Source organism: Jaculus jaculus, chromosome 10 (assembly GCF_020740685.1).
Source record: "Jaculus jaculus isolate mJacJac1 chromosome 10, mJacJac1.mat.Y.cur, whole genome shotgun sequence".
Taxonomy (NCBI): Eukaryota; Metazoa; Chordata; class Mammalia; order Rodentia; family Dipodidae; genus Jaculus; species Jaculus jaculus.
Genome location: NC_059111.1, coordinates 41,821,053 through 41,836,759, shown reverse-complemented (window position 1 = coordinate 41,836,759; position 15,707 = coordinate 41,821,053). Strand labels below are relative to the sequence as shown.

The following is a 15,707-nucleotide window of genomic DNA, read 5'->3' as shown; positions in this document are numbered from 1 at the left end:
GCGTCTGGAGTTCGTTTGCAGAGGCTGGAGGCCCTGGCGCGCCCCTTCTCTCTCCCTCTATCTGTCTTTCTCTCTGTGTCTGTTGCTCTCAAATAAATAAATAAATAATGAACCAAAAAATTTTTTTTAAAAAAAAAGTGGTGGCAGGGGGCTCTGACCACAGTCCTGGCAGGGACAACACTGTGGCTGAGGGCAGTGAGACAAAGTCTGAGGAGAAGCCCATGGAGTTTCGCACCTCCAGGCTCATCAGTGACATCAGCCATATTGGGGACTCCAGTGAGGGCCATTACGTCAGTGACTTGTACAACTTCTAAAAGCAACCATGGTTCTTGTACAATGATATGTCTGTATCAGAAATTCCAGAGGCCATGGTACAGAAGCTGAGGCTTGGTGACAGCTACATTTTTTTTACATGCACAATGAGATTTCTGAGACACTGTTGGGAAAAGCAGCGCATTTCTAAGTAAATTCCCTCAGGGGAAGGAAAGGATTCTTTTGAGCTGCTCCCCTGGTGGAGAACATTTCTGAACTTGGCCCAGAATGAAGAAAATAAACAGCTCAAGGTGAAAGCTAAGCAACACAGAACCACAGAAAAACAACAACAACAAAATCCTGATTATTTGCAGGTTTTGAAGACATCAGTCTTTCTCAGCTCAAGTTAGGCTTAGCTTGGGGGTTAGAGTGCTGGACAATGATCACTAGAAATTCCCAAGCCAAAGGCTCTTGATCGTATTGTCTTAAAACTTGAAAAGGACTGACAAGTGCAGATGTGGCAGAAGTTCAGGTTAAATAAGATTTTTTTTTTTAGAAATGAAGCTTAAGCAGAGCGCTCTCCAGCTGGGAGGGGTCTTTTGAGTAGATAACCCACTCCATAACCCAGACTGGTATGCAAGTCTCCTACAAAATTACACAGTGCATTTCATGTTTTATGGGATGGTTTTTGTTTAGTGTGTGGGATATTTTAGTTATCTTAATTATATTTTAATTGTATTTAAATTTGTCTATTGTCTATAACATTTATTTGTAAATTTAATAAAACTCCAACTAATACATGGATCAAAAAAAAGTGGAATAGAATTGTTATAAAACATGTTTTGGAAATAAATCATTATCAAGATTTATATATCTAATGTTAACCACTATAGTCTAATGAAATTTTTGTCTTGTGTTTCCACTGACTATTATATCACCCAAACAAGAAGCATTAAAGATCTTATGAAACATTTAGCAAATCTAAAAGTAACATTTTTATGTTTTGAGAAGTTGATATTACTTAAGTTTAGGTTGGAGAGATGGCTTAGTGGTTAAACACTTGCCTGTGAAGCCTAAGGACCCCAGTTCAAGGCTTAATTCCCCAAGACCCATGTTAGCCAGATGCACAAGGGGGCGCACACATCTGGAGTTTGTTTGTGGTGGCTGGAGGCCCTGGCGTGCCCATTCTCTCCCCCTCTCTCCCTCTCCCTCTCCCTCTCCCTCTCTCTCTCTCTCTCTCTCTGTCCTCTTAAACAAATAAATAAAAGTAAAACAAAAAATTTTAAAAAATATTACTTAAGGTTATGAATATATAATTTCTTTTAATATATTACCAAAGCATTCATATTCACACACATCCACACTTTAAGTTGGTATACCAAAAGTATATTAAAAGCAAAATTAAGAATGAAAACTTGGGGCTGGAGAGACTGCTCAGTGGTTAAGGCACTTGCCTTGCAAAGCCTAATGACCCAAATTTGATTCCCCAGTACCCAAGTAAAGCCTGATGTACAAAGTGGCACACGCATTTGGAGTTCACTTGTGGCAGCTAGAAGCCCTGATGTGCCCATTCTCTCTGTGTGTCTGACTGTCTTCTCTGTGTCTCTGCTTGCAAATAAAGAAATAATGTTTTTAAAATATAATGAAAATTGAAGTGGCCACAAGTTTCATATATTTTGAATTTTTAAAAAGATATTTTATTTTTATTTTACTTATTTGAGGCACAGAAAACGAGAGAAAAAAATGAGTACACTGGGTCTTCAGCCACTGTAAACAAACTCCAGACGCATTCACCATCTTGTGCATCTGGCTTATATGGGTACTGGGGAATCAAACCTGGATCCTTTGGCTTCACAGGCAAATGCCTTAACCACTAAGCCATCTCTCCAGCCTTTCATTTTGAATTTTATGTTGTTATACTCTATTATTCTTTTTTTTCTCATAAGACATGCAAACACAAACATGAAAATATCATGAATACACATGACATAAATACATAAATCCTAGGAACACCTTAAGAAAATTGTTGTGACCAAGCATGGTGGTGCATGCCTTTAATTCCAGCACAGGGTGGGTGGTAGAGGTAGGAGGATCATTGTGAGTTCGAGGCTACTACATAGTGAATTCCAGTTCAGCCTGGACTAGAGTAAGACCATAACCCCCTGCACCCCCCCCAAAAAAAAAAACAGAAAGAAAGAAAGAAAATTAAGTTGTGGGCTGGAGACATGGCTTACCCATTAAGGCACTTGCCTTCAAAGCCTAAGGATCCAGGTTCAATTCCCTAGTACCCACACAAGCCAGAAGAACAAGGTGACACACGTATCTGGAGTTATTTGCAGTGGCTGGAGGCCCTGGCATGCCCATTCACACTCTCTCTCTTTTTCTTTCTCTCTCTCAAATAAATAAAGTATTTTTTGAAAGTTAAGTTGTAAGCCAGGCGTGGTGGCACACACCTTTAATCCCAGCACTTGGGAGGCAGAGGTAGGAGGATCACCGAGAGTTCAAGACTACCCTGAGACTACATAGTTAATTCCAGGTCAGCCTGAACCAGAGTAAGACCCTACCTTGGAAAAAAAAAAAAAAAAAAGTTGTAACATTCTATTTTTTGAGATGTAAGACTGAATAACATAAAAGATCACCAGCGAAGTTATTTATAGAGATCTACAACAGATCCATTAGTTCTTTGAGAGAAAACAGCAGAGATGGAGAAGTCCTTACAGATGGAAATATCTTTTTAAATATTTCAGGTCAAAACTTTATATTCATTTATTTAGTCTGTATACTCTGCTCTTGAAAGCTAGGGAAACTCTTTCAAGTACCTAGTGAAAATCCAGATTTAAAGACTTATCAGACTCATAAAAAGCAGAGAAATTTAGAAGAAAGCCAATTTCTAAAATATTTTGAAATCAAAATGTTCTGCTTTAAGAGTAGCTCTCCCACAATGTTTCCCGTTGCTCTCTTGAGGATAGGTGAGTGGTTAGAATATCTTGGGGATCAGCCTGTATATGAGATCCCACCAGAAAAGCTATGTGCTATAGAAAGAGGCAAACAAAATTATTCATTTCATGTTTGAAAGACAAAGAGAGAGATACTATTTTCTATGACACAGTGAAAGAGGGCTTGATCACCTCCTTGGGCCCAGGCAAATGGGTGGTCGTGGATAATAGTAACTGTTTAATGGGAAGAAAAGAAAGTTGTTCCCCTGGAGGAGAAAGAACCTGGGTCTGAGAAAAGAACGGACAGAGGAAGGATATTGGAGGTTTCCCTTTTCATGAGCCCATCTCATGCTCTCTCTGTACCTCAGCCCACAATGTGCCATTCTCAGGAAACCAAAAATTACTATCAACTTTTGGCTTTTTCCTCTGAGGTACTGCTTCTTCCCAATGACTGACTACTGCTCCCGCAACATATAACCCACAATCCCATGTGGAAATACCAACAACCCCGCTGAGGAGGGCTCCCAGTGGAATGGGGGCAGGGAGGAGAGAAAACATGGTATCAACACATGATGTATCTATATAAAGTATGTTATTTTTTAAATAAAATTTAAATTTTTATTTTTTTTATATAGTTGGCATAGAAAGAGGGAGCGAAAGAAAGAGAGGGGAGAGAGAGAGAGAATGGGCATGTCAGGACCTCCAACCACTGCAATGAACTCCAGATGCTTGTGCCCCCTTGTGCATCTGACTAACATGGGTTCTGGGAAATTGAACCTGGGTCCTTTGGCTCTGCAGGCAAACACCTTAACCACTAAGCCAACCCTCCAGCCCCAACATATGTTCTTAATAATAAAATAAGAAAAAAATAATAAAATAAGAAAAAAAATTTTAAAAAGAGTTGTTCTTCTGACACTTGAGTGCCTGAGGATTTTTTTTTTTTAATGTCAAAAATCCTTAGGCTAGAGAGATGGCTTAGCAGTTAAGATGGTTGCCTGTGAAGCCTAAGGACCCGGGTTTAATTCTTCAGGGCCACGTAAGCCAGATGCACATGGTGGTGCATGTGTCTGTAGTTCGTTTTCAGTGACTAAAATCCCTGGTGTGCCCATTCTCATTCTCTCTGCCTCTCCCTCCTCTCTCTTTCTGACTCTAATAAATAAATAATTTCTTTTTCTTAAAAAAAAAAAAACCTTAAATATATTCTTTCTGTTCTTTGGAAAATTATTCTTCTGTATTCCCCTGACCACATCACTCCCAAGAATGGGCAGAATTCTGGTTTCCTATGGTACCACTGTGGAGCTCTCATTTCCTCAAGTTTTCCCAGCTTTTCACACCTCCTGCAGTTATAATGTCCCTGTCCTGGATGCCATTTTTGTACTCCATCCAGTGGTGTTAGGATAAACATGAAATGATTTAATGAGGTTTCAGGGAGATATGTTTGAGTGCTTCCCCTACTAACTGTACTCACAGCTTATATTTAGATTCAGGTAGTCAAAGCTATGGGGAGTCAGAGCATAAGACAGACCATGATTTTGGAGAAGCTATGGGTTTCCTATTTGTAAGAAGCTCCTCCCAAGATGCATAGATTTCCATGTTCCCAGGCTTAGACTGTGCAAAGATTAGCCTTTTGTCAATTAGCTTGATCTTCACAGGCTTCCACTATGGGAGTGGGCATTGTTGGTGAGGAAATCTTGCCTTGGTTTCTTATGTTGTTTTGTGTGGGGTTTGCCCATCTGGAGATAAACCTTTTGTTTTACCAAGAATGCTGCTGCTGCAGCTCCAGTTTGGCCTGATCTGCCTTGCAGCAGGAGGGCACAGACCAGTGGGGTTCCAGCAGGTCTGAACAGGGCTTGTGGTTGAGCCTATGCATGCTGCTCACCAAGTACCTGAGGACTAGTCAGTTGTCCTCAGGCCTGGAATGGGCATGTGGTCCTGGGTACAGGAAGGTATGAGACTGGTTAAGTACAGAGAAAGGGCTTACTTAGGTCCTAGGTATCCTAGTTTAAAGTGCTCCAGACAGGTGTACTAGTCTTTCTTCTATTTTGATGTCTTCATTTTCCACCCACAGTGATACCTCCTCCACCCATGTGGCTGGAGATCCTACTGGGGAACATCCATTCTAACTACCTCATTCTGCTCCTGGTTCCCAATAGATTCATATTGTAAGTTGTGTTCAGTCCAACTTCAAAAGTCCCCATAGATTTTACCAAATTAAGATATTTCAAATGTCCAAGGTCTCATCTGAGATTTAAGATTGTCTCTTAGTTGTGAGTCCTGAAAAATAAAACACGTTATATACTTTCAGTACATAACGGTACAAAGAATATATTTCCAACTGTTATAAGGCAAAATAATGAGAGACCAGACCAATGCAAATGCAATAACCATCAAGCAAACCTCAAACATCCGTAGTCCACCTTAAAGCCTTAGAAAAAGAAGAACAAAGCAAACCAAAAATCAGTAGACAGGAAGAAATAATAAAGATTAGGGCAGAAATTAATGAAATAGAAACAAAAAAAACAATCCAAAGAATTAATGAAACAAAGAGTTGGTTCTTTGAAAGGATAAACAAGATTGATAAACCCTTAGCAAATCTGACCAAAAGAAAGAGAGAAGAGACACAAATTAATAAAATCAGAGATGAACAAGGTAACATCACAACAGATTCCAGAGAAATTCAAAAAATCATAGGGACATACAATAAAAGCATATACTCCACAAAGTATGAAAATCTGAAAGAAATGGATGATTTCCTTGATTTATATGACCTACCTAAATTAAATCAAAATGATATTAATCACTTAAATAGACCTATAACAAACATGGAGATCCAAACAGTTATCAATAATCTCCCAACTAAAAAAAGCCCAGGCCCGGATGGATTCACTGCTGAATTTTACCAGACCTTTAAGAAAGAGCTAACACCATTGTTTCTTAAGCTTTTCCAGGAAATAGAAAAAGAAGAAATTCTACCAAACTCCTTCTATGAGGCCAGCATCACCCTGATACCAAAACCAGGCAAAGATAGAACAAAAACAGAAAATTACAGACCAATCTCCCTCATGAACATAGATGCAAAAATTCTCAACAAAATTTGGCAAACAGAATACAAGAGTATATCAAAAAGATCATTCACCCTGACCAAGTAGGCTTTATCCCAGAGATGCAGGGATGGTTCAACATACGCAAATCTATAAATGTACTACATTACATAAATGGGTTGAAGGACAAAAATCACATGATCATATCATTAGACGCAGAGAAAGCATTTGACAAAAATCCAACATCCCTTCATGATAAAAGTCCTACAGAGACTGGGAATAGAAGGAACATATCTCAATATAATAAAGGCTATGTATGACAAGCCTACAGCCAACATATTACTAAATGGGGAAAAACTGGAAGCTTTTCCACTAAAATCAGGAACAAGACAAGGGTGTCCACTGTCCCCACTTTTATTTAATATAGTTTTGGAAGTCTTAGCCATAGCAATAAGGCAAGAGACACACATGAAAGGGATGCAAATTGGAAAGGAAGAGATCAAGTTATCATTATTTGCAGATGACATAAAGGACCCTAAAGACTCTACTAGCAAACTGTTAGAGCTGATCAAAACCTACAGCAATGTAGCAGGTTACAAAATAAACACACAAAAATCAGTAGCCTTCATATATGCTAACAACAAACACACAGAGGATGAAATCAGAGAATCACTCCCATTTACAATTGCATCAAAAAAAATAAAGTACCTTGGAATAAACCTAACGAAGAAAGTAAAGAATCTCTACAATGAGAACTTTAAAACACTCAAGCGAGAAATTGCAGAAGACACTAGAAAGTGGAGAAATATCCCTTGTTCCTGGATTGGAAGAATCAATATTGTGAAAATGGCAATCTTACCTAAAGCAATCTACACATTTAGTGCAATCCCTATCAAAATTCCAAAGGCTTTCTTCATGGAAATAGAAAAAACAATCCAAAAATTCATTTGGAATCACAAAAAACCTCGAATATCTCAAATAATACTGGGCAACAAAAATAAGGCTGGTGGTATCACCATACTGATTTTAACCTATACTACAGAGCGATAGTAACAAAAACAGCATGGTACTGGCACAAAAACAGACATGTAGATCAGTGGAACAGAATAGAGGACCTAGATGTAAGCCCAAGTAGCTATAGCCACCTGATATTCGATAAAAATGCCCAAAATACTCATTGGAGAAGAGACAGCCTCTTCAGCAAATGGTGTTTTGAAAACTGGATATATATCTGCAGAAGGATGAAAATAGATTCTTCTCTCTCGCCATGCACAAGAATTAAGTCCAAATGGATTAAAGACCTTAACATCAGACCTGAAACTCTGAAACTGCTAGAGGAAAAAGTAGGGGAAACCCTTCAACATATTGGTCTTGGCAAAGACTTTCTGAATACAGCCCCAATTGCTCAGGCAATAAAACCACAGATTAATCACTGGGACCTCATGAAATTACAAAGATTTTGCACTACAAAGGACACAGTGAAAAAAGCAAAGAGGCAACCTACAGAATGGGAAAAAATCTTCGCCAGCTATATATCTGATAGAGGATTAATATCTAGGATTTACAAAGAACTCAAAAAGTTAAATAATAAGGAATCAAACAAGCCAATCAAAAATGGGCTATAGAGCTAAATAGAGCATTCTCAAAGGAAGAAATACAATGGCATATAAGCATCTAAAAAAATGTTCTATGTCACTAGTCATCAGGGAAATGCAGATTAAAACTACATTGAGATTCTATCTCACTCCTGTCAGATTGGCCACCATCATGAAAACAAATGATCATAAATGTTGGTGGGGATGTGGAAGAAGGAACCCTTCTACACTGCTGGTGGGAATGCAATCTGGTCCAGTCATTGTGGAAAACAGTGTGGAAGTTCCTAAAACAGCTAAAGATTGATCTACCATATGACCCAGCTATAGCACTCCTAGGCATATATCCTAAGGACTCATCTCATTTCCTTAGAAGTACATGATCTACCATGTTTATTGCTGCTCAATTTATAATAGCTGGGAAATGGAACCAGCCTAGATGTCCCTCAACTGATGAGTGGATAACGAAGATGTGGCACATTTATACAATGGAGTTCTACTCAGCGGTAAAGAAAAATGAAGTTATGAAATTTGCAGAAAAATGGATGGACCTGGAAAGGATTATACCAAGTGAGGTAACCCAGGCCCAGAAAGCCAAGCGCTCTCATATGTGGATCCTAGCTACAGATGATTGGGCTTCTGCGTGAGAAGGAAAATACTTGATAGCAGAGGCCAGTAAGTTAAAAAGGAGACATAAAGGGAAGAGAAAGGAAGGGAGGAGGGTACTTAATAGGTTGATTTTGTATATATGTAAGTACAGTGATTGTAATGGTGAGGTAATATGATGGAGAATGGAATTTCAAAGGGGAAAGTGTGGGGGTGAGGAGGGAGGGAATTACCATGGGATATTTTGTGTAATCATGGAAAATGTTAATAAAAATTTAAAAAAAAAATCTGTAGTCCAAATCTGATATCCATAACCAGTGATTAGTCTCTGAATTTTCCAATTCCACTCCTCCAAGTGGGCTGAGGAGCCAGGGAAAACCATCTCAAGCCAACAAAATTCTATGGTAGCCTTTTTACAGATATGGTATATCCAAAACATCTTCAGGTCTCAATGCAAACCGCAGTCCATCTTCCAATGACTTTAATGGCCTTTTTTTTTTTTGTTATGAGGATCATCATACCCTGCTTCATGCCACATCTCAGTAGCAGCTCCTGGGACCATGTGTACTTCATGACCCTCTCCACACATTTTTCATTCTTCCAAAACAACACCAGGTGAGCAAGACACAGAGATATTCTTAATTCAGGGACTAAATAAACTGTGTCCTTAAAGATTAGGCTCCTTCCTGCCTTTAAAAAAGGTTTGAATTTCAACCACTGAGTCTTTCCTCCCAAGGTGCATAGATTTCCATGTTCCCAGGCTTAGACTGTGCAAAGATTAGCCTTTTTTCAATTAGCTTGATCTTCACAGGTTTCCACTATAGGAACCATTGTTTCAGTGTAAAGTAGTTGAGCCATCTTCCTTATGATTGCTAATGAATTTGACAATAGTAGCTTTAGTAACCTAAAACCAGTCTCTGTGCCTGTAAATTTTAACTTTCTTTGGATTTCTCCAAATTTAAACCTTATATCTCTCAGTTCCATATTTTTAGCCAAGCACATCAGTCCATTACAAATTTAACCTTGATCAAACTCTGGACATGGACAGCAGTACAGAGTGAGCCTTTATGCCAGTAGCCCAGCTCCAACAAAGTTCTCTGAAGTCTTTCCTTTCCTTTTGAAAGTTCCAAAGACAACACAATCTCCACTCAGTAGTTTCAAACCCTACTTAAAATAGTCCATAAAACTTGGCTTACCACTCTGAAAGGCATCTTCAGTTGCAAGTACCAAATCCATACCCATTCCTCCAAAACAAGAGTTCCAAAAGACCAAAATCCACATGGTCAGATTCATCACACAGCAACAACCCACTCTCTGGTACCAATTCACTATCGTAGTCAGCTCAGCTTGCTGGGAAGAACCTCCAAACAGATACAGTTTATAGGCAAAATAGAATTTATTTCAGGTTTACAGATCCAGGGGAAGGTCCATAATGGCAAAAAAAGAAAAAGCCCACCACCCAAAGCAATAGCAAAACTGGCATCCAAACACAGTAGGGAACACAGGTAAAACTCAGCACTCTGCATACCTTAGGCTGGAATTGATATCTTCCCCCAGTGATACCTTACGGCTGGACCACAGGACCCACTCACAGTGACAACTCCTGCAACCATGTGGCTGAAGATCCTATTAAGGAAACATCCATTGTAATCACACCAGCCCACCAAAGTAGTTCCCCCTACAGTTTATGACCTGCCTAGCCATAGGCTTTTGACTATGTTTTCTGTAGTCAGGCAGGAACTCTCTCCCATCAAGTGGGCCTCAAGTCCAATCAGAGAGCAATTGGTTTCCTCCCAACAGACATGCTACTATTGCATCATTTGGCCTGGTTGGCCATCCATAGAGCTTGCAAAGTCCACTGTTGGTTAACACTGTTGGTAACTTTTCTCCCCCAGCTGGCTGCATAGATCTTTCTAGCATCCTGACTGCTAATCAACTAGGAACAGGCTTCCAGCTCAGCTCCAGCTTGATTTCTCATGACTTGCAGCCTAAGCATAAAAAGTCGTCAGCAATAGGGTCTTACCATTTAGTTCTGGTGGGCAACTAAGAGCCTTGGAAATAGCCTATAATAATTTAGGAGCATTGGGGACCTCCCTGGCCAATAACTCACTGAAAGGTATCCCACTCTGGCACCAAAATTTTTCGATAAACAATCTATGGATTCTGGGCATAGCATTATCCATCTCCACTATTCTTTTGCCTAAACTCATGCCCTCTCTCCCTCTCTCTCCTTCCCTCCCCGCCCCCTTTCTCTCTCTCTTTAGGTTTTACCAGGTGGAGTCTTACTCTAGCCCAGGGTGACCTGAAATTCACTATGTAGTCTCAGGATGGCCTCAAGCTCATGGTGACCCTCCTACCTCTGCCTCCCAAGTGCTGGGATTAAAGGCATGTGCCACCACACCCAGACTCTCTCTTTTTTAACAAGTACATTATTAGCTAGTGAAAAATAGGTTTCCATGTGGCTTATGTATAAATTTTATTTATTTTTCCCAAGATATGGTCTTGCTCTATCCCAGGCTGACCTGGAATCCACTATGTAGTCTCAGACTGGCCTCAAATTCTTGGCAATCCTCCTACCTCTGACTCCCAAATACTGGGATTAAAGGCATGCACCACTCCTGCTACCTCCCGCTCTCCTCCATACCTTCTCCCTACACAATCTTCCTTCCAAGTATTTTAGCCTCTACTTAAATATCTACTATGTCCTCCCCTTAAGCCCTCCCTCTCTTCCCTTTGTCATAGCTCCTTACTAGCTTGTTGGTCTCTGGTACTGACATTTATTCCAACTTACATACAAATCTAAACATTTGAAACTAGGACTTACATAGGACAGAGAACATGTGGTGGTAGATTTTCTTAGCCTGACTTACCTCTTTAGCAACCTGTCTGGGGCAGGTGATAAGCTCTGGCTGAAAGATGCTGATCTATGTGTTTTGACTAATGGGTCCAACAATCCTTCTAGCTTTTAGCTAAAAGGGAGGCAAGTACAAAATGTTCTGATTTTGTGGTCAAATAACACTCAGAAAACAATGACTTAATGAATTGTCAGAAAGAACATGAGCTGAAATGACGCTTAACATTTAGACTGAAATACTTTCCTCTTTGAGGACTGACACTTTTAAGAAAACATTAAAAATCTACTGTGTTGGACTGAACCAGGCATAAACTCCAAAGATACTTTTGCATGTGAAAGAAGACAAACATTGACCAGCTTACAGTATATTCTGACCATCCCATATCACTTACTGGAAGAATTTACAATGGTTTGCAAGAAAATGCTCATATTTATCTTGCTTCATCTAGCTCTATCACTGTCATCAAAACCTTCCTAAGCACAAATAATTTACTTTGTAAAATTCTTTAAAACGTTAAAAGCACAATCAGTTACCTAAAACCCAAATGGCTTAACCCAGGGCCTCCACTCTGCACTGAAGCCAATTCTCCAAAACCATTTCAGCTGATAGCTCCACGTGCTTCATATTAGTCATGGTCATCTGCCAACTCTTGCCATTTTACACTTTCATGACTCTATGTTTTTGCTTAGGCAGTTCTCTACAGTTTCAAAAATACTATGTAAATCCCACATTTATGTAGAATCTACATGAACAGTAAAAGGAAAAGGGAGAGACCTGAAACTTCAGGTATTAGGATTAATACATCTTTCACAATAAATGTGCACAAGTATTAAAGTCAGGAGAGACATGCTTAATATTGCCGCTATGAAATATGTCATATAAGTATCAAACTACTGACAGGCTAGAGAAATGGCTTAGTGTTTAAGGTGTTTGCCTATGAAGCCTAAGGACACAGGTCCAACTCCCCAGGCCTCACGGAGGCCAGATGTACATGGTAGTACATGTGTCTGGAGTTTATTTGCAGTGGCTAGAGGCCCTAATGCATTCATCCTCTCTCTCTTTATATCTGCCTTTCTTTCTCAAATAAATAAGTAAAATATTTTTTTAATTACTGGACTTTTAAGGCCCTCTTTCTCTAGTGACACATCCTCTGCTAGGAAGCCAGTGCATTTGGCTGTCTTGTCACATTTGAATGCGGTGTGGACTAAAGCTGTGTCCCAGGCACCTACCAAAAAATGGTGACTTTTGGAGGCCATAGGTTCCTCCACTTCTGTCACTAATTCTCCATCAGTTTTGTCCAGGAAAGCTGAAAATAAGTATGCAGGAGGTAATCCAGTCTTTGTATATCCAACTCCTAAGTGACAAATGGGAATTGGAGAATTCTTCAAACTGTCCCCTAAAGATTTCAAAAAAGAGGGCTGGAGAGATGGCTTAGCGGTTAAGCGCTTGCCTGTGAAGCCTAAGGACCCCGGTTCGAGGCTCGGTTCCCCAGGTCCCACGTTAGCCAGATGCATAAGGGGGCGCACACGTCTGGAGTTCGTTTGCAGAGGCTGGAAGCCCTGGCACGCCCATTCTCTCTCTCCCTCTATCTTTCTTTCTCTCTGTGTCTGTCGCTCTCAAATAAATAAATTAAAAAAAAAAGAAAGAAAGAAAAGAAAACCAGATTCCTGAAGGAGGATGCAGCAGCTTAGGAAAAACAAAGAGAAAAGCATGTCCTTTTCAAACCGATCATACAGATTATGAAAAGGAATAGAACTTTCTTCTTCATCTTTTAAAATTTTTTTTGTTTTCATACTTTCATTGGTGCTGAGGAACAGTACACAAACATTTCAATTGTACACAAGTTTTAACACACGTACCAAAAATCTAAAGACCATGTATTGTTTCTTTAGAAGTTAATCCAGTGACACCCAGCTTCAATCTTAGAGGCATTTTTCCTTATTAGGCTCTCATGTACAAACACCTTCAAATGCTCACAATCTCTACTCAACTCCCACTGGTTCACAATTTAGTATCATATACACTGCAAATGCAAATTTTTCATCTTTCACAGTACGTTATAAAAATCATTAAGAACACTGGACTACCACGACTAGAGATGTCACAGAGGCACACAGTGCTGACAACAGGGCAGTGACCAAGGAGTGGTTTTTTGTTTTTTGCTTTTTTTTCCCCTTAGGAAACGGCTCTACTAAAAACACAGACTAGGAGTAATTGAAAATATTCAAGACATATTAAATGCACAAAGGTGACTCCAATTTGCCATTTAGTATGCTTTGTATTGTAGGATATAAAACTAACCCCCCACCTATGGAATGTTGAGCTGACACCCAAGACAGTCAAAGCTTCTCATAATTCAATATCCCACTATTTTCTGGTTGTACGAAAAAATAACAACCAGCAAATGATTCCACCTCTTAAAAAAATCATTTACACTTAAAAAATGGGATGAGGTGGGATTCCCTCCTTTTAAAAAATGTTTCTAGAGCTACTAAAAAAACTTGCATTTACAAAATAGTTGATAAAAAAAACATATTCCTCTGGATTGTACAAGAAGGAGACAGGGATGCTGATGGACACGGTGGATGACTACTCAGCCTTGGCGGCTTCCTCTCCCTCTTCCTCAGAGGCTGGCCTCTCCTCGCTCTTCGCCTCTCCCTTCTCCACGGGTAGGTCTCCTTTAGTCTCTGGCTTAGTCACTTCAGTCTGCTTGCCCTTTGCTACCCTCTTCCCTTTTGCTTGCACTTTTTTGTCTGAAGGTTTATCCATTCCCGCTGCTTTTTTTGGCTTTGCTTCCACTTTCGCAGGAGCCGGTTTTGCGGACAGCCTGGCCGACCTGCGCTTGGGCTCGTCCTTCCCCGCGGTAGGCCGAGCTCACCTTCCTCTTGGGCATCTTGGCAGCGCGTGGGGATGCTGCGGGCCGAGGCGCGGGGGAACCTTCCCGAAGCTACGCTGCCTGCCCGCCGCCGGAACTGCCCTTCATCTTTGAATAATGCTTCCAGTTTACTCTTGTATTCTAGGATGTAAATTTGAGTATGTCTTCAACTGGCTTGTTGGACAGCCTTTTTTAAAAAAAAAATGAGACTCAAATGTAGTTATTCAAGTGCAACTAGTGGAAATGGACAATGTTTCTTTTATTATTTTTTGGCTTTTGGAAGTAGGGTCTCGCTCTAGCCCAAGCTAACCTAGAATTCACTATGTAGTCTGAGGGTGGCCTCAAACTCACAGCAATCCTCCTACCTCGCCCTCTCAAGTGCTGGTGTTAAAGGTATATACCACCACACACATGTTGTCTTTGTGATGTACCTAGCTCTTTTTGTACTGATGCCATTTTTATAGGCATTTGATTATTGGATTGGTACCATATTGTTATTTGTTGCTTGCTTTAGAAAAGTTAGTCTTTTGCACATAAAAAAATTTAGTGTTAACTTAAAAAAATAAAAGATAAAAATACTACTGGAAAGCCAAACAGTGACTATAAATTTTGACTCAGTCAATAGTTTTATTCATTTCGTTCTCTGATCTCTTCAGGAGCTTCCTGGTCCTTCCAAGTTTTTACTTCCTGGGCCTTGTATGTTTCATTTACTTTCTAGTCTTATGAGGCCTCCTTCCTCTAGGAGGGAATGTTTCAATTCAGGGGAAATATTACATAATGCTCCACCCCTTCTTTTCTGTCTCTTATAGTCTTTCTGGGCCCTCTTCTGAGATATGTTCCCTAAGCTTTATTGCAGGGGTGATACAGATGTCTGATTATTTTCCTTTATTAAGGCTGAGAATTAGGCCACTGTGCCACAGCACTTGTTCTCAACAGCTTGATTGCTTATTAGTTTCTGCAGTACTCTTCTCATTACAAAAAGGAGTCTCCCTTCATGCTACAATGAGGCAGTAACAATCTATGGACATAGGTACAAATGTCTAGAAGACAAACTGACAGGCACATTACATTCATTTACAAAACAATATCAGTAGTTTTCTTACTAGGGTCTGTGATATTCTCAGCCATAGGGTTTTTCCCTGGCTTATAGTACCAGATGTAGGTTCTGTCCTGTGGAGTGGCCTTTAAATCCAACTAGAAAGTAATTGCTTGCATCCATAACAGTCATGCAACTTCTGCACCAGCAGGCACAACTGCCTGGCATGTTGGTAGTATATATTACACAGGATCCATAAATCAAGAAGAACTATTGGTAGACTACATACACCTTTTGGAACTACAAAAGCCAGACAGTAGGAAAGAAGCTTCCATTTCTGTTCCATTCTGATTTCTGAATTTTATCCAAGTCTTTCCTCCATCCCTCTTTTTAAAAAATATTTTTAGTACTTTGTTTATTTGAGGGAGGGAGTGAGAGAAAGAGAAAGAGTGCTCCAGGTACTCCAGCCACCCCAAACAGACACAGGCACCATCTTGTGCATCTGGCTTATGTG

The 15,707-nt window shown here is 39.9% G+C and overlaps 2 pseudogenes; one reads left to right on the top strand and one right to left on the bottom strand.

Moving 5' to 3' along the window:
* The first annotated feature begins 221 nt into the window (after nucleotides 1–221).
* On the top strand, nucleotides 222–13,035 carry LOC123463955 (annotated as a pseudogene).
* Nucleotides 13,036–13,820: 785 nt separating this feature from the next.
* Nucleotides 13,821–14,175, bottom strand: LOC101609668 (annotated as a pseudogene).
* Between the last annotated feature and the right edge of the window lie 1,532 nt (nucleotides 14,176–15,707).